Source organism: Lepidochelys olivacea (genome assembly GCF_965140295.1).
Source record: "Lepidochelys olivacea isolate rLepOli2 genome assembly, chromosome: 2".
Lineage (NCBI taxonomy): Eukaryota > Metazoa > Chordata > Testudines > Cheloniidae > Lepidochelys > Lepidochelys olivacea.
Window position 1 is genome coordinate 101,216,738 of NC_140412.1, and position 20,649 is coordinate 101,237,386.

At 40.7% G+C, this 20,649-nt stretch overlaps 1 protein-coding gene across 1 annotated transcript in view; it reads left to right on the plus strand.

Annotated features, from left to right (window-relative positions):
* Window positions 1–20,649, plus strand: part of ZNF407 (zinc finger protein 407) — a 462,307-nt gene that overhangs the window by 12,043 nt on the left and 429,615 nt on the right. The gene's annotated exons all lie outside the window — the stretch shown is intronic.

Below are 20,649 nucleotides of genomic sequence, written 5' to 3' on the forward strand. Positions count from 1 at the left end.
ACAAAAATGGACAAACCTTCCCCAAATTTGATGGTATGAATAAAATAGAACCTGCCTGCAGACCAACAGGAAATCAAAACTGACCCTGATTTGCATTATTTTTCTTCTGACTATTCATCTAATTTGTATCCCTAGCCATAGGTCTGAGTGCCCCTTCTGGCTCATTTCATGTCAACCTATAGGATTGCAATAGGATGACAAAGAGGAGACTGGAGAGGCAGGAGAGAAGAAGGGGAATGTGGGTTGACTTACTTTTTAAGTTATTGTTCTACACCTCAGTAATACACAGTTCATAGAGCAGCAGCAACCTATTATAGGAATGCCAGCTATTCACAATTTCCCATTCCTAGGTGAAAAAGATGCTGAACTTCCCCAATGGGGGGAAAAGAATTGTTTGTTTATTTATCCCCCCTCCATTCAGGTTACTGTTATCTTACATGTTGCTACCCTAAATACATTGTGTTTTGGAGTACCTTTTGAAATGTATAAATGTATCTGGTCTCTTACAAAACATATACATAGAAAATTGTGCATATATAAGGTTAATTAGTGCAACCATATCTTGATAGGTTATACTGGAAATAAGAGTATTAATTCCTAAAATGTACGTTTGAAATATTGTACAGTGGTGCAGAACTGTTTGTGAGGAATCTATATTTGCTTAGGGGCTCAGATAATATAATGATGCGTATGGTGTGGTATAGATACCTAGATAAATTAATCACATTTTATTAGACCTATAGTTATAGGTTTGGATGAAATACTATCCCCATTGTAGTTGACTTTAGGGGGCCATGTTTTCCTCCTTTTTTAAAATTGTTTTCACTCATCATAAATTCTGTTTCCTAAGTAAGTGGTACCTGCATAATACTACTACAATTTTGTTTCTAATAAGTAAAACTGAAGGGATAGGGAAAAGAAAGAACGTAAAATATCTTCTCTGGAACAAAACTGCGCTAGGAATTTTGTTCTATAAAAGAAGATGTTCTGAGTGCTGGAATTGTCTAAACCGTCAGAATTGCCAAGTGTTGGTAATTACATAATTTCACACTTTCCAATAAAGTCAGACCCTGATTAAGAAGTTGACAGCCTGTGAGTCCATTCTTGACAATGATGTCTATATTCGCTAAATTTGTGGTGACTGTATCTAAGAGAAGACACTGAGATTCTAACCATTTACTTTGACCAAGACTCCTCAAGGACAAATGGTGAATTTTCGATTTCTTAAGACACGAAAACTTTAAATACATAAATACTTCAGCTGTTTCACTTTCTGCCAGCTTACATTTTGCTGATGTCAGGTATTTTCACTGTCTTGGTCTTACTGTCTTTCAGTGTGTTTTGATGTTCATATTTCTTTTTTATTCCTTCTTTCTTGCTGTGCTCCTCCCTTCCCTTTTCTTAAACAAATAGATGATATGGTAATATGAGCCCTAGTAGGAAAAAGGTGTTGTTTGACTCAGTTGGGGTATTACTAATCCAGTCACCAAATGCAACCATAACACAGCATGCATTTTAATTATTAAATATAATGGAAACTTTGTATTTTAAATCTAGAGCAATAAACCACTTGTTTGAAAGTGTACTGTTCAGTTCTGTGATTTCAGCTTGTAGTGAATTACAGTGCGGTATTATTTGATTAATTATTACAGGTTGAAAAGTAGTAGGGTTCAATGGTCCTGTTAATTTTTAAAATACATATGAGAGATCAAACTGAAGATGAGTCCTATGTGTTTGGGATTTTTTTAAAATCACTTAGTAGACTGAATAAGCAAGGCAAAGAAATATATAGAATATTATCTGGTCATTCCAGCTAACACTAATTGAAAGGAATGTTTTCAAGACTGACAGCTTAAACTCAATTTATAAGATAGACTTTTGCTTATTAAATGCCACCCTTATTTTCTCCTTCTCATTTCTATTTGTATCAGATGATTGTCATAAATGCTTGTACAGTAGAAGTCTTGTCAACTGCAGCCTTATGTAAAGGACAGTGTGCAACTACAGCACACCATTCGGAGCCCTGAACTGCTCTAAATCACAATTCTTGCTTCCCTTTTGCTCCTGGGGATAAGTGACTTACTGCAGCTCCAGAGTACAGTTTCCTTTCCTTCTCCTGCCAACTCAACTCTGCTAGTAGTCAGTTACATTGGGATTATGGGGTAGAACCAAGGCTCTCTCCTCTCTCCCTGCAGACATTGCTCCGGATGGGAGGACTGGGCATGCAGCCCCTGCTCCCTCTCACTTCCATACTTACATCTGTAATCAGGGGAGAGCTCACCTGGCTGCGCAGAGGAGTGGGATATCTCACCACCTAGCCTTTAATGTCCATCACTATTTGCCTGTCTTTGTCTTACTTTGCATATTAATGTTCATTTTGGAATCTACATTCATGTGTATTGATTTATTCATTTATGATTACTTACCCTGCTACATTAACTAGAAGCCCTTATGTCCTTTAACTCTTTGGCTGCTATTAATTTATATGGCTTTTTATCTGCCTTTATCTTGTTCTTGCAAGTTTTATCAGACTCTGAATCATGCCCTACTTTTTACCATCTAATTTGGGAGCAATTTTTTCCCTCTTTGAAGCCATTTTGGCTATTGCTTATTTTTGCATTTTAGAAAGTCCTTGTTGTCTTCAATACCTGCAGATTTTAATACTTCATCTCCTTTCCAAGTACTCAGTAGGTTTAATTCCTCCAAATGTTCAGTGGTGGAGATGGCTCTGGGGATGACTAATGGGATACAGAACTTTTCACCTCTAGTTTACCTGAATCTGGCCCAGGTTAACAGTAACTGAAAATTGTCATCTAATGTCTGTTCGGTGACCTGTGTGAAATGAGTTGATGGTCTCAGGCCAATTCTTAGTGGGCTGGTGTTCAGAGCACACAAAACACAATTATATTTTTTCTTCTTCAAGTGCTTGCTTATGTCGATTACAATTATGTGTGTGCGCGCTGCGTGCACAGTAGCTGGAAGGTTTTTCCCCTAGCAGTACCCGTCGGTTGTCTCAGGCACCCCCTGGAGTCGCGCCTCTATGGCACCGTATATGGGGCCCTGCCGACTCGCCACCACTTCAGTTCCTTCTTACCGTCTGTGACGGTTAGCTGGAACGCTTGTTCTCACTTGCTTCAGCAAGTCTTTCGCCCTAGTAGCGTTCAGACTTTATCCTGTAAATAGTTAGATTAGTAGTTAGTAGTTGTAGTTAGTTTGTCAGTATATAGTTAGAATTCCAGTAGGAAATTGTTCTGGGGGTACCCCTCTAATCTCTCCCCCGGTACTGGGGCATGTCTCGGTCCCTGGGGTTAAACCCTGCGCAGCTTGTGGCAAACCTGTGCCCAGGAGTGACCCCCACACTTCCTGCTTAAAGTGTCTGGGGGAATCTCAACAAGAAGACCATTGCAAGATCTGTAGGGGATTTCGCCCCAGGACTCAAAGGGACAGGGATCAACGGTTCATGTCCACTCGGACCCAGGGTCAGCCGAGCCGATGCTGAGCACCTCGGCCTGGTGTGTAGTGTTCCGGTGTCGACACAAGGAGGTTCAGCGCCAAGAAAGGACTCAGATAGAGATCCTCAGCATCGACAGGGCAGGGCAGCACATGGCACTGTTCCCAGTCTCTGGTGCCCCACAAGAAGCAGCCTGACATGCTGTTCATCGGCATGTAAAGATTCTGGTGCAGTGAGACCTGTGTTGGGCCACATAAGTGCAGCAACGCCTAGCCTGGCTCTGTTGACTCCTGCCCCAACAAGGGGTCAGTTGAGTCTGGTTCCCCAAGGCTCCCCTCCCTTGGCACTAGTCACCAGTACCTTCTGGCAGCAGACAGGCAGGGGAGCCGCACCGGTCCCCGGCACTAGTCGGCACTGCTCCCCCAAGATCCTCCTACAGCGAGTCCTCCCAATCAGAGTCAGAAGCAGAGTCCTTCATATCCAAGCACAGCCAACACAGATTGGAGCGCAGATGCTCGAGGTCAGACAGGGAGAGGCAGCAATTCCCACCGATGCCATGGCCCATGCAATGGCAGGCTCCAGCCCAATGGCCATTTTGGACCCCCCCTAGGCATTCCACCAAAGCCAGGGGTTCTATTTCAGGAGGTCGGTGTGGGTGGCCTCAGAATCCCATGTGCCTCCCCCCACCTCCCTTGGTGCAGGACCAGCTGCCCCATGCCACACCGGAAGACCCGGCACCAGGTGATCCCCTTGGTGCCGAGGGCAAGGAGCAAGGGCCGGTTCCAGTTAGAACCTCATCTTCATCCTCACCAGATGAGGCAGTGGCTGGAACCTCCACAGCCCCTGGACTAGAGGACAATAGGGTCCACAAGCAGCTCCTAAAGAGGGCCCAGAACCTGGGGATCCAGGTCGAGGAGGTCTTTGAGACATCAGACCCCATGGTGGACATCCTGGCCCCTTCAGGTCCCTCCTGGATTGCCCTACCGCTCATAAAAGCTATACCAGACACCACCAAAATGCTGTGGCAGACCCCCACCTCCCTGCCACCTATGGTGAAAAGGACAGAAAGAAAGTATTTTGTTCCCTCGAAGGGGTTTGAACATTTTTATTCACATCCCCGCCTGACTCCATAGTGGTGGCAGCGGCAAACAAATGGGAATGCCAAGGGCACCAGGGCCCATCACCTAAAGCCCATGATGCAAAAAAGCTGTACTTTTTGTGTGGAAAATTTACTCTACCGGGAGGCTCCAGCTTTGAATTTCAAACCACCAGGTGATCCCTGGTAAATATATCTTTAATTCCTGTGGAGCTATGTCTAAATTCACAGAGCTTCTGCCAAAAGACTCAAGGGCAGAATTTTCTGCATTGGTGGAGGAGGGTAAGCTTGTGGCAAGGGTGTCACTCCAGGCAGCCCTGGACATTACTGATTCGGTTGCACATACCATGGCTTCAGCGGTGGCCGTGAGGAAGAGCTCCTGGCTGCAGACATTAGGGCCCCCATATGAGGTCCAACAGACCAACCAGGATCTCCTGTTCGAGGGCTTGACCCGTTTATCTGAAAAAACAAACTCGCAGTTTCATAACCTTAAGGACTCTAGAGCCACTCTCAAGTCCCTGGGTCTCCATACTTTGTCTATGCAACAGAGGCATTTTAAACCCCAGCCCCATCTCGATTCTACTACCTGCAGAATAGGCAGAACTACTCTAGGACATGTAATAGAAACAATAGGAGGCGGCCTCCTCCCTCATTGTTTCAGCGCTCTGGGCAGGCAAAACAGTCCTCAGGTCAAAAGCAGACCTTTTGAAGGTGCGCCTGAGGGCGATGCACCAGTTCAAACACTGGATCCAACCATTCCCTCCTTTTTGTGCCAACTATCCCGTTTCTATCCTACATGAACCTGAATTACATCAATTCGCTGGGTGCTCCGCATGGGAAAACTGGGATAATCTCTCCAATTTAGCTCCTTCCCTCCCTTCCAGCCCCCTTCCGTGTCCCTCTTCAGGCACCCTCTCACGAGAAGCTTCTAATGCAGGAGGTGTACACGCTTCTAAGTTTGGGGGCAGTGGACGAGTTCCCTTAGGAGCTGAAGGGCAGGAGTTTTTATTCCTGGTATTTCCTAATACCGAAAGCCAAAGGTGGCCTCAGGCCTATCCTAGACCTGCGAGACCTCAACAAGTTCATGAAGATACTGGAGTTCTGCATGGTCTGTTTGGCCTCCATCATCCCTTCCCTGGATCTGGGGGACTGCTATGCTCGACTTGAAAGATGCTTATTTTCATATTTCGACAACATATGTGTCTCACAGAAGGTACCTCAGGATGGTGGTGAACCACAATCACTATCAATTCATAGTCCTCCTCTTCGGCCTGTTGGCGGCACCTCGAGTGTTCACCAAGTGCATGGCAGTTGTGGCCACTTTCTTGTGGAAGTGCCAGGTGCAGATGTTCCATTACCTCAATGACTGGCTGATCAAGGGCCTCTCCAAAGTGCAAGTGGAGGCGCATGTGAGCCCGATAAGAGCAACTTTCGACAACCTGGGCCTTGTATTGAATGTGCAGAAGTCAACCCTGTCCCCCGTTCAGCAGATAGAAGTCATAGGGTCAGTACTTGACTCAAAACAGGCAAGAGCGTTTCTACCACTGTCATGTTTTCAGACCCCTTGTGACATAGAATCATAGAATATCAGGGTTGGAAGGGACCTCAGGAGGTCATCTAGCCCAACCCCCTGCTCAAAGCAGGACCAATCCCCAATTTTTGCCCCAGATCCCTAAATGGCCCCCTCAAGGATTGAACTCACAACCCTGGGTTTAGCAGGCCAATGCTCAAACCACTGAGCTATCCCTCCTCCCCTGAGCTATCCCTCCCCCCCATCATACAAGGTTTCAGACAATTTCCTATCACCACAGCCAGGAATTGCCTAATGCTCCTTGGCCACATGACTGTTTGTACTTTATGTAGTATAGCATGCCAGACTGAGACTCTGACCTCTTCAGGCATGGCTAGCCTCAAATGTATTGACCAAACCGGGACAGTCTAGACAAAGCAGTTATTCTTTCCTAGCCGGTTCTCGAGTCTCTCCTGTGGTGGCTCAGCCCGCAAGCGGTGTGTGCGGGTGTTTCCTTCTCCAGACCTCAACCATCCATGTCACTGGTTACGGAAGCATCAGCAATAGGTTGAGGAGCAAACCTAGAGGGACTCAGGGCCTGTGGTCCAAAGTGGAGCTCTCACTTCACATCAATGTCAGAGAGCTGAGGGCAGTCCATCTGGCATGCCAGATCTTCCAAGTTCACTTGGAGGGGAGGCATATATCTGTCATGACAGACAATAGAACAGCGATGTTTTATATAAACAGATGGGGGAGCACACTCCTCTCCCATGTGCCAGGAAGCCTTCAAACTCTGGGACTTCTGTATAGCTCGTTCAATACCCCTGGTGGCGTCTTATCTCCCTGGAGTTCAGAACAAGTTGGCGGACTATCTCACAACCACAAGTAGTCCATCTGCCTGGATGTCCTGAACACCATCTTCCGACAGTGGGGAATTTCCCAGGTAGACTTGTTCACCACATGACACAATAGGAAGTGCCCGCAGTTCTGCTCCTTCCTGAATCACAGCCCGGCTGGATCGCGGACGTGTTTCTTCTATTTGGGAAGGACCACTGCCTTTACACGTTTCCACCCATACCACTCGTCCACAAGATACTACTTAAGGTTCGGAGGGACGAAGACTTGGTGATATTGATAGCTCCAGCCTGGCCCCATCAGCACTGGTGCACGTCTCTTCTGGAGATGTCAGTGGAAATCCTGATCACCTTACCACTGCTCCTGGACCTGATAACTCAAGATCACGGCCACCTTCAGCACCCCAACCTCGAATCTCTTCACCTCATGGCTTGTAAGCTCAGTGGCTAAACCCAACAGAGCTGGCTTGAACTGATCCAGTTAGGGAAGTCCTCCTTGGCAGTAGGAAACCATCCACTAGGGCCACCTACCTAGACAAATGGAAGAGATTCACAATTTGGTCATCGAAAATTACATGTTTCCTACGCACTCGACAATACTCTTTATATTGGACTGTTTCCTGCACCTAAAGCAGCAAGGGCTTTCTATGTCATCAATAAAAGTCCACTTGGCTGCCATTTCTGCCTTTCACCTAGGCGTGAGGAAGCTGATCGGTCTTCGCCAACCCAATAGTCCAGTGCTTTCATAAGGGACTTGACAGTTTATACCCTTAGGTACGACAGCTGATCCCGGCTTGGGACCTTAACCAGGTCCTTTCCAAACTAATGGGACCACCCTTTGAACCACGTGCGACATGCTCTCTGCTCTGTCTCTCATGGAAAGTGGTATTCCTGGTGGCAATAACCTCTGCCAAGAGGGTACCCGAACTTAAGGCCCTAACATCTGAGACTCCTTCCACTGTGTTCTATAAGGATAAGGTTCAGCTTTGGCCATATCTAACCTTCCTCCTGAAAGTTGTCTCCCAGTTTCATGTTAATCAGGATATTTTTCTCCCAGTTTTTTACCCCAAGCCACATGCAAACAAAAACTTCATTCTTTGGATGTTTGCCAGATGCTAACCTTCTATATTGAATGGACGAAGCTGTTTTGGAAATATACTCAATTATTCATTGCAGTAGCAGACAGAATGAAGGGGCTCCCAGTCTCTTCTCAAAGAATTTCGTCATGGATTACATCGTGCTTCCGGGCATACTATGATCTGGCGAAAACACCTGCCCCCCGCTGACAGCGCACTCTATGAGGGTGCAGGCATCTTCAGTGGCGTTCCTGGCCAAGGTTCTGACCCAGGAAATTTGCAGGGCCGTGACGTAGTCCTCAGTCCACACCTTTACCTCGTATTATGGCATTGCTCAGCAGGCTAGAGATGATGCAGCCTTCGGCAGAGCAGTGCTTCAATCAGCAAACCCTTGAGCTCCGACCCCACCTCCAAGTTCCTGCTTGGTAGTCACCTAATTGGAATCAACATGAGCAAGCACTCGAAGAAAAAACTGTTACCTACGTTTTGTAACTGTTCTTCAAGATGTGTTGCTCATGTCCATGCCAAGACCATTATATTAATGGTGTCTCTCCTGACAGTTTTTGCACAGAGTTTGAGGGTTGGATGGATATGGGAACTGAATTACCCCCTTACCGGTACAGGTAAAACCTCACTGGAACAAGGCTGAGGCACAGTTGTTGGGAAGTTATGTAGGGAAATATGAACTGCTGCTCCCCTTATTTTATCTGTTCTGTGGATAAACAGATGACTTAAATCTCCAGAGATAATTGGTACTAACACCAGACTTCTCTATTGCCTTTTTGTTATTTAGGGTAAAATACTGTGCTGTCTTCAGTTCTCATGTACAAGTCTCATTTATGTCAAGAGCAGTTGTGCAAACAGAGTGAGGGCAGTATATGGCCTTTAATTACTGTCTTAAGTGGATAAGCATTAAAGTTTTTATTCTGATTCCCTCCCTCTCTGCACTCCTTCCTTGTCTTCCTTCTGAAACAGATTTATTTTTTAAAAAATTGTTAAAAGAAAAGTATACCAACTCTCAGCGTGGAGTGAATTTTTACAGCTGAGTTATAAATTCCTGAAACTAGGGGGTTTATAATGGAAATACTGGGGGGAGAAGGGGCGGGGGTGCCATAATACATATGTAACCTTTTTTCCCTCTTTTTAGTGAATAGACCGTTTAAACTAAATTAAGTAAAGGATATAAATTCTGTTGTTTCAGTTTTTAATATTTCATGGCTGATTTTATAGATGAAAATTACATTTAACAATAAATATGAAGCAGAATTTATACAGCCTGTTCTAGTTTGATATGGAACAGCAAATCCCATTTCTCTGTAGCTGTAAAGAAAATTCATTATAATGTCTTTGGTTGTAAGAGATGGCTTCATTGTGATTAGTTACACTGATAATAAAACAACCTTTTTACAAATGGCACAAGATACATGGGATCTCTTGTGTCTGCCTTTTAATGGCATTGAATTTGTGCATTTGCTACCTTTATTCAGGGACCCTTTTTTTTCTTTTACAATGGGACACTTTTTAAATCTGCAAGTTATTTAAAAATATGGTTAGTCTGCTATTACTATTAATCTTAACTCTTTCTCCAAAGAAAGGTATTATTTTTATTAATGTAGCTGGCCAGTATTAATTGTCTTTGTTGTTGAGCTTTTCTAATTAAATCAGCTCACTTTTTTGATTTTTTTTTTTTTAAACGGGCTACAATCTCTTTTGTTTCCTATAGCATTTTGTTAATTGTGAATACTAAATTCTGGGCCCAAATATTCGAATCTGGGTGCCTGAATCCAAAAGCCATATTTAAGACCTAAATAAAAGTGGCCTGATTTTCGAGGGTTCAGCACCTATTTACTTCAATGGGATTTATGGGTTTTCAGCTCTTTTGAAAGTCAGGCCACTTTTTTTTAGGTTGTCTAAATATAGAATTAGGCACTAGTGCTAGGTATCCAGTTGTGAACATTGTGGCCAGTATTTATAGCTAATGGCATATTGTTTTATTAAGTTTAAAAATGCCTTTAACAATATTTTGAGCACCTAGTTCACTGGGTAAATGGGCCAAGTAAAGTGAAGTGATTGATCTAATAAGATTCTTTATATATTTGTATTGTCAGCTATTTATACGATAGCAAATGCTTTACAAAAGTCTCTGATGTAATCTTATGTTTTCTAGTATGATAGGAAAATGTTCGTTCTGGATGTTATCATGCTTAGAAAAATTGGTGTAAAAGCTACAAGAGAATATTTTACTGTATTTTAAAATGTACAATATAAGTACAGTGCATTAATCTAAAATATATTCCTTTTCTGATATAGGTTAAAAATGAGAGAGGTATTTGAGATTGAAGAACACTGTAGATATGACAACAGAGGTAGTATTTAAATAGTGAATTAGCAGTTGAAGGTTTGGATTTAACAGTAAGTGAAATATGAACGATAGTATTAAGGAAAATATTACTTACAGATGTACGATACTGGGAAATATAAATGGCTTTGAAAATACACAAATATTAAACTTAAGATTAGGTTTCCCTTTTAAGCTCTTTTGTAAACAAAACTTTTTGAAGCCAAGGTAGTCCAGAATTTGTGGTCTACAGTTTGATACTGTGCCACTGTGCATATTAAACTATACATTTAATTTTAAATGTTTATGTATCTTTGGTGGATTACTGTGGCTCAAATGAGAAGCCTTCTGGCACTGGTTAAGTATTTTCATAGACTTTAATGAAGGGAAATACCTGTGTTAATGACTCTAACATAGGGCTAGATACTTTATGATGTGTGCTGAGCAAGGGGTCGTGCGGAATAGCTCTTCCCCAGTAAGTAGGTTGTGACAGTCTGAGTCACAATCCGCCTCCCAGTCTCTCCAGTGCTCCAAGGAAGAAGTAAGCTGTTCTGGCTCTTTACTTGTGGTGTTGGTGAAGCTATACTGACTGGTATACTAAGGGGGCAGAGCCAAGACTCCATCCTTTCCTGCCTTCCTGTGCCAGATAGGAAAACAGCAGATCTGCAGAACTTGCTTGCTCTCCCTTGTTGCAACTTGTAATATGGGCAGCATGCAAGAAAGTAAGGTGTGGAGGGTTTATGCCCCCTTGCCCCTTTGCATGGGTGTGTGGGGTTAGTGATGATCTATCTAATAGTGTGTGTAACACGTTTACTGTAGGAGCAATTTTATCTAGGTTTGCAAATATCGTCTTACGCTTATGTAGCTCAGAATGCAATCTACACCATTACCTTAGAGATGATATTGAAAAAACTGTATATTTTACTTGCCCATCAGAAAATATTGCTCTCACCAAGTAAATAAGACAGTAGAATTGTTCAAGGTTCATTTTAACCCATTGGTTGCCATGGTATAAGAAGCATTTTTAGTATTAGTGCTTTGCTAACATTTCCCCTAGAAACAGAGTGGTAGGTAGTAGAATTAAAAATACACCATGCATGGAATAGGGGGGAAATCCAGACCCATCCCTGGAGGGGATTCTGTACACAGAAAAACTAGTATATGACTCCTGGGGGCATTTCTCATATTCCAGGGTGCCCAGTTCACTGGACTCCCTACATACTGTTGTATAGTGGGGATTTGGGGTGAGGGACAGACCCGGGGAGAGGCAGGGGTAAGGCTGGTGGATTCACAGATACATGGATCCAACAGCTCTTTCTCCCTGTGTGGTGGACGCTCCAGCCTTATGCTGAAGTAGCCACTCTGTGATTTGGGACAGAGGATTCTTTTTGCCTTGATCTTTGCTTGGTTCTTAATTTATGTACTGGGGAGATAATTTGGTGATAAGCTATTAGCTAAGGTTTATAAATACTATACTATTATATAGCTGTTGCGTCGTGCTCTTGAAAAATAATGAGAAAATTTAGTACTGAATTCCCAATTATTTACAGAAAGGTGGTAAGAAAGGAGATGATTGTTTTGGATAACAAAATGAAGCTGCATCATTTAATTTTTATTTTATTTTATTTTTTTTTTTGGCAAGTAAAGAATGGTGTTTGTTCTCAACACACCTGGTCCTGTAACTGTACTGCATGTATATTTCCTGCCGGGGTAATGAGAGTTTTAATTGCTGATTGAGTCCTTGATTCAGCAAAACAGTCAAGCATGCTTAATTTTAGGCATCTGAGTAATCTCTTTTGAAATTAGGCACATGCTTAAATACTTTCCTAAAAAGGAAAATTCCTAAGTTTTAGTGACTGACTGAGACACAGATATTGGCACATTAAAACAATTTTGCATGGGAAAGAAAGGCTGTTACTGTTTCCTGCCTGTCAACATAGAACCTGGCGAAGATCATACTAGATTTCAGTTGTAAAATTTTGAACTTTTTACAGTATAAAACCAGATAACTTTACCAGATGTTTGGTGACTTGGAATGAAACAAAGGTTTGTTCACTGGAACTTTGAAAGTAAGCAAGTCATTATGGAGGAAGTCAAGCTTTGCACACAGCCATCAGTAGTTTAAATCTTGGTCACAATCATCTGAGTTTACAAGGAAGAAATTCTCTGCTCAAGGGAGATGAGAGGATTAAAGTGATTTCTTGCATCTACTGTGAGAAATCATCAATGAGAAATGTTGTGGCTTGGTGTGCGTCTCTTGCACTACATGCCAATGATCTATCAAATGTGTATCCCAAATGTGTATCCTTGTTCTTTTTACTGGATCCTAGTGACTAGTACTAATTTTGTTTGTTAAAGCAGGACCTGTTTGGAAAGAAGTATAAGGATTACAGAGAACTGAAGGCTGCTGCTTCTGTTTTACTGAAGTCTTTTAAGGAACTAATGTGTGTTCTTTGTGCAAGGATTTGAAACAGCATCTCTTCTATTGGAGAAAAGAGGATGCAACAAATATTTAAAATTTTTCTAGTAAATTAAAAAGTAAGGTGGACATTTCCTCCACGCATGTTCCTCCCATTTTTTGAGTTGGGCTGAGAAATCAAGACTGAAAGCAAATTTTGTGGTTCAGATAACTTATAGAGCTGAATTAAAATACATTAAAGAACAATATAATACAAGTGGATTCGTTGTTGAAAATATTTTGACCATCTAGAATATTTTAGTGAAAGTATTTACTCGAGAAATATGTAAAATTGCAGCATATTACTGTTTGAACTGCTCTTTTACAGATGAAGTGCAATGGAGTATTAGGCTTCCTGTGAAAATGGCCACCAGGTGTCATCAGAATGCTTTTATTTTTATTAATTTGCCATTGCTCTTTAAATGTGTTTGAACATTTTGGTTTTTTACTGGGAAACTTTTTCAAGCTACCGCACAAGTATTCTAAATGGAATGTGTTATCTGCTTCAGTGAAAATCTCATACAGCTCTCTTTCAACTGAGATATTTGAATAGGTTAGTGGCAAAAGAAATACAGGAAACATAATAAAACTGTGTGTCTGTGTATACTCATACATATGTTAAATGTTATTGTTTTCCTCAAATGGCCATTTAAAAGATGGAAATAGGGAGGTAAGTGATATAGGCCTAGTATACATTAGACAAGCTGCTCTGAAGTAAGCCCATATAACAAACATACGATTGTCATCATGGCACTTTTGGTGTTTGTATTCCCAGACTAGATAAAACTGATTTTTAAAGACTTGAGATATTTTATTTTTGTCCCTTTATGACATCCTTACAGGGCAGAGTTAAGATTATTTGGGTATCCTAACTGTACCTATCCAAACTTTTATGAGCATGAATTCTTTTCAAGTTTAACCTTAACTCTGAATTTCCTGGGATAATTTGGGATAATTATAACATTTCTGTAATGAATTTTACCCTAAATTGCTATAATGTACTCTCAACCTTCACTCCATCCTAGTGTAATTTTGGCTTGGAACTTGTCTTGGTACATATGTAGCTTTCTTTACAATATTCACTGAGCAGTGAGTGGCTAGACAAAGCCTGATATTTCTAATGTGACAAGCAGAAAACATTCTTAAAGAAAATCTTTATACTTCATAAAGAAGCAAAACATTTTTTTCCTTTGCAATTTATGTGGTTCCAACTGCTGCTCCCCTGCTATACCTTTGATTGTCTCATCCAGAAGGTAAGTGCATAGTTGTGTACATCAAAGATGGAGCGGGGCACTAAGCTCAGAGAAGCCATGTTCTAGCCCTTCCCCCTCTGCTGGAGGTGTTAGCTTTCTACATCTGTTTAAGAAGTGTTAATGGGTATGTGCAACCTAGGACAGCATCAAGGAGACTTCTTGTTCCCCGATGACTTCTGTATCATCAAAGAGCTGCTGGTACTTTAAACCAACTGTTTGCAGACCAAGTCAATACAAGATTGTTCACTCTACCTTTCAGGCTTCATTTTGGGGAAGAAGTGAAAAAAAATCCAGGAATCCTTGGCAAGAATGACAACTTCAGGACAGTATTCTAGGAAAGTTATATTCCTCTCAATTAAAGAGGAACAGAGTTGGGAACTTAAGGACAGATCATCTAGAAAAAAATATCTAAGTGCTAGTTTGCCAGGAGCAGCAATTTTAATGTAATTTTTACTTTTCACTGCCAAAAAACAGGACATAGTCTGGAGCCACACTGTATTTTTCAAGCAGTCTGCCTGATATATGGCACGCTCATGCTCAGATCACAAGCATAGGATGAAGAGAGAACTTTGTAGTGTGCATGGTCCAATACCAATACAGATGAATGGGTTCTAAAAACTATAGCAGAAGGGATATTCAGACTTATCCCAGAGGCTTTAATCAACAGTTTTGTTCCTCCTTTGTTAATCAGCCCAAAATGGTCAGTCTTGAACAATTCTGGACCATTGAATGAATCAAGATTTTTAGAGCAGTGCCACAAGAACAAAGAAGACATGGTATTCTGAGAGTTCACAAAAGAACAGGTCTCTTTGCTTACTACTAGAATTGAAAAGTGTAAACTTCTTCCCTGAGGTGTTAAAATCTTCTGCACGGAATCAGTAAGTCCACTGAGCGTAGGTGGTAATAATACCTAGCTCTTAGATAGTGCTTTTCATCCATAGATCTCAAGATATTTTAGAAGGGAGGTAAGACTATGTTTCTTGAATTTGCAACAGCACACTTGCACACTCCCATTTCCATTTCCATCTCATCAATATATCATAGAGCTGGTCAGAATTCTTTAAAATTTCATAATCTTAAAATGTTTTAGCTCTTTTTCAAGCAGCATTGAGCCAGTGAAAACTTCCAAATAATGATTGGAGTAAAATGTTTTCAACAATTCTTTTCCTCTTTTGGGGTGGGGACCAGCTCTGTGTTCTCCAATTCTCCATTTTGGAGCATCACTTCCAATACTAAAGTCTTTTGTTAAGTTTAGATAGGGCCCTGATGCCCTTTTACCAACATAACGATAATCCTCAGAGCAGCACTTGGAGGAGTCGGGACTATATGTTCATCCGTACTTCAAAGACTGTCTTTTCAGAGTCAATTCAGTCAGTAGCTAGTACTACATTTATCAGCATTTGAATCGGTCTAGTATAATGGATGGATTATGAACAGGACGAAGACTTTCCTCCACCCCACGTAGTGTTTAGTTTCCTCAGGGGCCCACTTCATCTCATATTAAGGGAGAGTATTTTTGTTTATGGATAAAAAGAATACTTCTGGAACCCCATCTCAGCTGTTATTATTTGAAGGTACCTTCACGTGCTGGGATTAAAGGCATTGAGCAAATAAGTGATCTCTTCAGTGCACTCCATATGAGGCCACTGTAGCTGTTTCTGCTACCTACTGGAAAGTAGAATTGGTAAACAGAGACTGCTAAAGTTGTCAGTGTGACTCAGATGATGATTATTAGTGTTAAAAAAAACAAAAACTCTACAAAAAAGTGCACCTTTGAGGCATCGGAATGGTAGGGTCTGACAACTAATGCTAGGACTGTGGTTTACTTGGAGAGGCAGTGCCCCAGTGACAAAGGTCACTGGCATAAACAAAATTGTCCAAATATTGCCAAAGATGAGTGGTGAGACTGATCCTTATGTGGTTCTTCTAATACAGGCTCCATTTTAAGGGTTGATGTGTTGCAAATAAAGATGTATATGTGTGTCAGATAATACAAGATGTGCTGAGAACAATGCCTGTCTTCATTCCATTTGAACCAAGAAATCACGTTGTCTTCATTATTCATCAGTGTAAAGAATAGTAAGGAAGCCATGTTACAGTAGGAACATCAGGAGAGACCTCTAAATTTACATAGGATAATGTACCTCAGGAGTTTAGAGGGTGCTCATTTGGCATGATGGTTTCATGCTGAGACAAGGGTCATCCAGATCAACTTTGTCCAAGTTAAGTAAGGCGCTAGTTAAGAGAATCTTATTTCAGAGGCAAAGAGGTTCCAGATTTGTTTGAATCCCATTCTGTTGGATCCATGATTCCATTGAAAGGAATGATTGGTTTGAAAGCACTGAGGTATTTTTACTGGAAATATGCAAAGCAGCTCCCTGGATGTCCGTACACACCTTTGCCACATACTATACATTGAACATTCAGGCCTCATCTGGTACTGTGAGATGCTAATTTGCTCCTTGGGTACTGTTTTTGAAAGACCTGAGATTGGGATTTAGTACAGAAAAATGAAAAGGAAAGGAGAAATTTAAGACCCGTAACTATACTTTCTTCAGGTTCTTCTGTATAAGTCCAGATTCCTTCCCTTAAAAAGTTGGCATATGCCTCCCCGAAAAGTAAATAAAAACGTACTGAGCATTGAGTTAAGGAACTTTGTCGTTCATTACAGATTTAAGGTTAATTATTAAGTTAATTGCTTGTCCCTATGATCTTAACTTAAAATTACTGCTTTCTAAATTTCATCTGAGGATTGGGAAATGGCATGTCTCGTTTAATTACACTATTGGAAATCTCAGCTGTACTGTCTCCATCTACTGGCAGAGATCAACTATATCTCACTATTTGGACGGACATAGAAACATTTGAAAAAAGAGAACTATGAGGTGAAATATTTCCCCTTTTTTCATCAGGGGAAGACTTCCTAACCCCAAATAACTGACTGCTTACTGAACTTCCGCAGACACAACATCCATACCAATAGATATATGAAAAATATTGCAGAAAGAGCGCAAGAATTTGTGTGATTAGCCTGTAGGAAGTGGTGATGGAGATTCAGTAAGTGGCTCTTTTTCAGCTGAGTATGTACTTAAGTATGGCTGCTGGATGTGCTTTTTCAAATGCAACTTACAAACTGAGATCATGAGCATTTGTTGTTAAAGATCCTACAGAACTACTGAAAGACTAGTTTCAGAGTAGCAGCCGTGTTGGTCTGTATTCGCAGAAAGAAAAGGAGTACTTGTGGCACCTTAGAGACTAACCAATTTCTTTGAGCATAAGCTTTCGTGAGCTACAGCTCACTTCATCGGATGAAAGACTAGTGTTATTCACCATTGTATACTAGTCAAATTTATTAAATTACAAATATGTAATATACAATTGGAAAATTATATATATAGTGTGTGTAAATTATCTATCTATATTTCCTGGGTTTTTGTGTGTTGTATGTGTCTGTGCAGTAATGATGTGATACGTGCAGGTGTGCCTTTTGCAGATACAAGAAAAGCACTTTGCCTCCTTTGTAAAGTATGTTGAGATCTATGGATGAAATCATTATGTAAAAGCTAGATTATTATTACCGCCAGAGTTACTGAGTTTACTGATTCCCTGCACCAATGTTCAGAACAGTACATACTCCTTTTAGAATCCCATAATTGATAACAAAGTGTCCCAAGTAACTTCAAAATGCCTTTTTAATTAATCAAAGAAAATTCCCAAACAAAATAATTTGTTAATCTGAAGTTAATGTGGTAGATTAATTTCTTGGCCATATCCTTAAGAATCTAATCAAACATTCTTGAGTTATATGAGCATTAAAAAGTTGTATGGTTTTTTTTTTTAAATAACTTTTCTTGATTAGAACAGCTTCATTTTGAACATCAAACATGACATGAGGAGTTGCTGTTTGATAGAATTTGGTTTTAAAGTAACAAATGTTGAAAGTTTGACAATTGTGTACTGAGTATGTGCTTAACCATGGCAAAGCTTTCATTGATGACAGTGGTGGGGTATTAGGATCTGTATACATACTAACAGAATAGGATAGTTTTTTTTACTAAATTAACACCAAATTAAGGTCTTCTGTAATGTTGCACTTTAGATATTTGTTCTCATAACTTCAAGTGATTCCAGAGGACTTTAGACTAAGGTGAAGAGAGTGGGATGAGAAGCACAGAAGCTTGAACTGGGCATCCTTTAGATCTACAGGTCTCTGAATTATACAGTTAGTTTCTGTACATTCTGAAGAACTTGGAACTTTGATGATATTGCTCAATGACCTCTATCTATAAGAATGATCCTTCTTACAATGTGAAAATGGTCAGAAAAATGGCTATTTAAAAATGGGACCTTGTTATTCTGCAGATATGCACCCTGCATGTATTCCAAATATTACTTGCTAACTTTTATTGATAAAAATAAGTTTATTTTTGTCAGTGTTACAGAGCCAATGCTGCTATAGGACAGTGAACATTAAAAATGTTTTAAGGCCCTGATTCAGCCCAAACTCTTCAATATATCTTAATTTTAAGTATGTGTTTAAGTCTCATTGACTTCAACAGAACTACTTGTTAAGTTACGCACATGCTTTGATTAATCAGTTTGGTTAATCAAGTTCCAGAATCTTTGCTACTGATAATGAGCACGAGCCAGAGAGGGTGCAGCTTGCCTTTCAAATCTTAGGTTGAATTTTCACTGGTGACTTTTCAGAGTTAACCTATTTTTAAGGGCTCAATCCTCAGCTGGTAAAAATTGATGCAGCTCTTTTTGAAGATACTGGAGGTATACTGATTTACACCAGCTGATGATCTGGCCATGACTTTTCAACTTCTGACCCATGCAGTGGTTTCCAAAATGTTAAACCTAGTGGTTGAATTAGGAAAGAAAATTTATAAATCATGGGAATCAGGAAAGCACAATTAAAGAGGCAGTATCTGGAAACTTGAAACAGCTGTACTGTTCTGGAAGTATTTAATAGCTTGTTTTAGAAGCTAGGCAGGGCCTGGTCAATAGTTGAGCTTAATGAGAGACTTGCAAGTAAAAAATGAGTCTGTAGAGTACATGTAACTTCTGTGCATGCAGTTGCTTTTAGGTCTCACATAAATGATTATTAATAGAAAAACAGGGTGGGTGAGGTAATATCTTTTATTGGACCAACTTCTGTTGATGAGAGAGACAAGCTTTTGAACCACACAGAGCTCTTCTCTTCTTCTTCAGCTCTGTGTGGTTCAAAAGCTTGTCTCTCTGACCAACAGAAGTTGGTCCAATAAAAGATATTACCTCACCCACTTTGTCTCTCAAATACCGTGGGATCGACACAGCTACAGCTACACTGCTTACATTTACACATTTGGATAGCTTACTGTACACTGTTGTCTGGATCAGTTTTGGAATTCTTTATTGTTATCAGAATGCACATCCTGTTATGTATGGGCTCATGCATTCAGGGGCTCATGCATTCAGTGGAAACGGAACCAAAATTTGGCAGCTCACTAACACTGGGTTCAGTGGCAAATTGATGTTTCTATGGTAGCATTGGTAAATAGAAAAACATAGATTTTTATTGAATTATATATTTAAAGCGGAGTTTTCAATCAAGTCATATTAACTTTATTACTTTAATTTTTATTTTAATATATACTTCAGGTTTGGAATGTTTTTTCTTTTTATTACACACACACACACACACACACACGACAGATTTCCACAGAATTTGTTCAGGGGCAGTTGGAAGATTTTGTATCTGGAATGGATCTGCCTTGTTTTGACATGGAGAGGAGGATCACACTGGACTGCTGGGGAAGAGTTGTATCGACAGTTGTTAGTGGAAAGGAGGTTTTTGGCTGTTGGACTGGAGGTTTTGGCTTCTGTAGTGGTGGAGGGGCTTGGGGTTTTTTGGCAACTGTGAGAAGAGAAAGCACATGTTTTTTTTCTTTCCCTCCCCTCTGGCACTTCTGTTACTTGTCTTTCTTCCACTGAAAGTGTGTCCTATTGTTAACTTTTCTCCTTGGAAATGACAGGTGGTTTTAGTGGTAGCCTTTTGGCAATCATATGGCTTTATTTACTCCATCTGTAGTGGTCACATTCTCTTCATCTCATCCTGTGGCATGGGATGTGGGCAGAGGAAGGAAGGAGGGTCTTACACTGGTAAAGCTTAAAAGATATTTAGTCAAATCCTTCTTGATTCTTCAGTTTATCCAACAGGTCTTCATCACGGTCAGTTCTATCTTTAGAGCTTTTTAATTTGGGGTTAGTCAGCTTTTTTTATTCTGAAATCTCTTGTTCTGGAAAAGGTGGATTATCTGTTGTCCTCTTTGCTGAAGGCCATAGTAACTTAGAGTGCTATGTCAAGGCTGCCAGAAACAAAGGTCAGATTTCAAACTTGAGTGCCCAAGTATGGACAACTAAATCTTTATTTAGACACCTAAGTAAAAGTAGCCTAATTTTCAGGGGTGCTAAGCACCTGCAGCTCTCGTTGCACAATACAACTTATGTGTATTCTGCACAATACCACTTAAATTGTGTAACCCTTTCTCACATGTTTGAGCACTTGCTCACACAAATAGTCCTATTGAAGCCAGTGATTTTACTCACATAAGTGCTCACCAGAATGAGT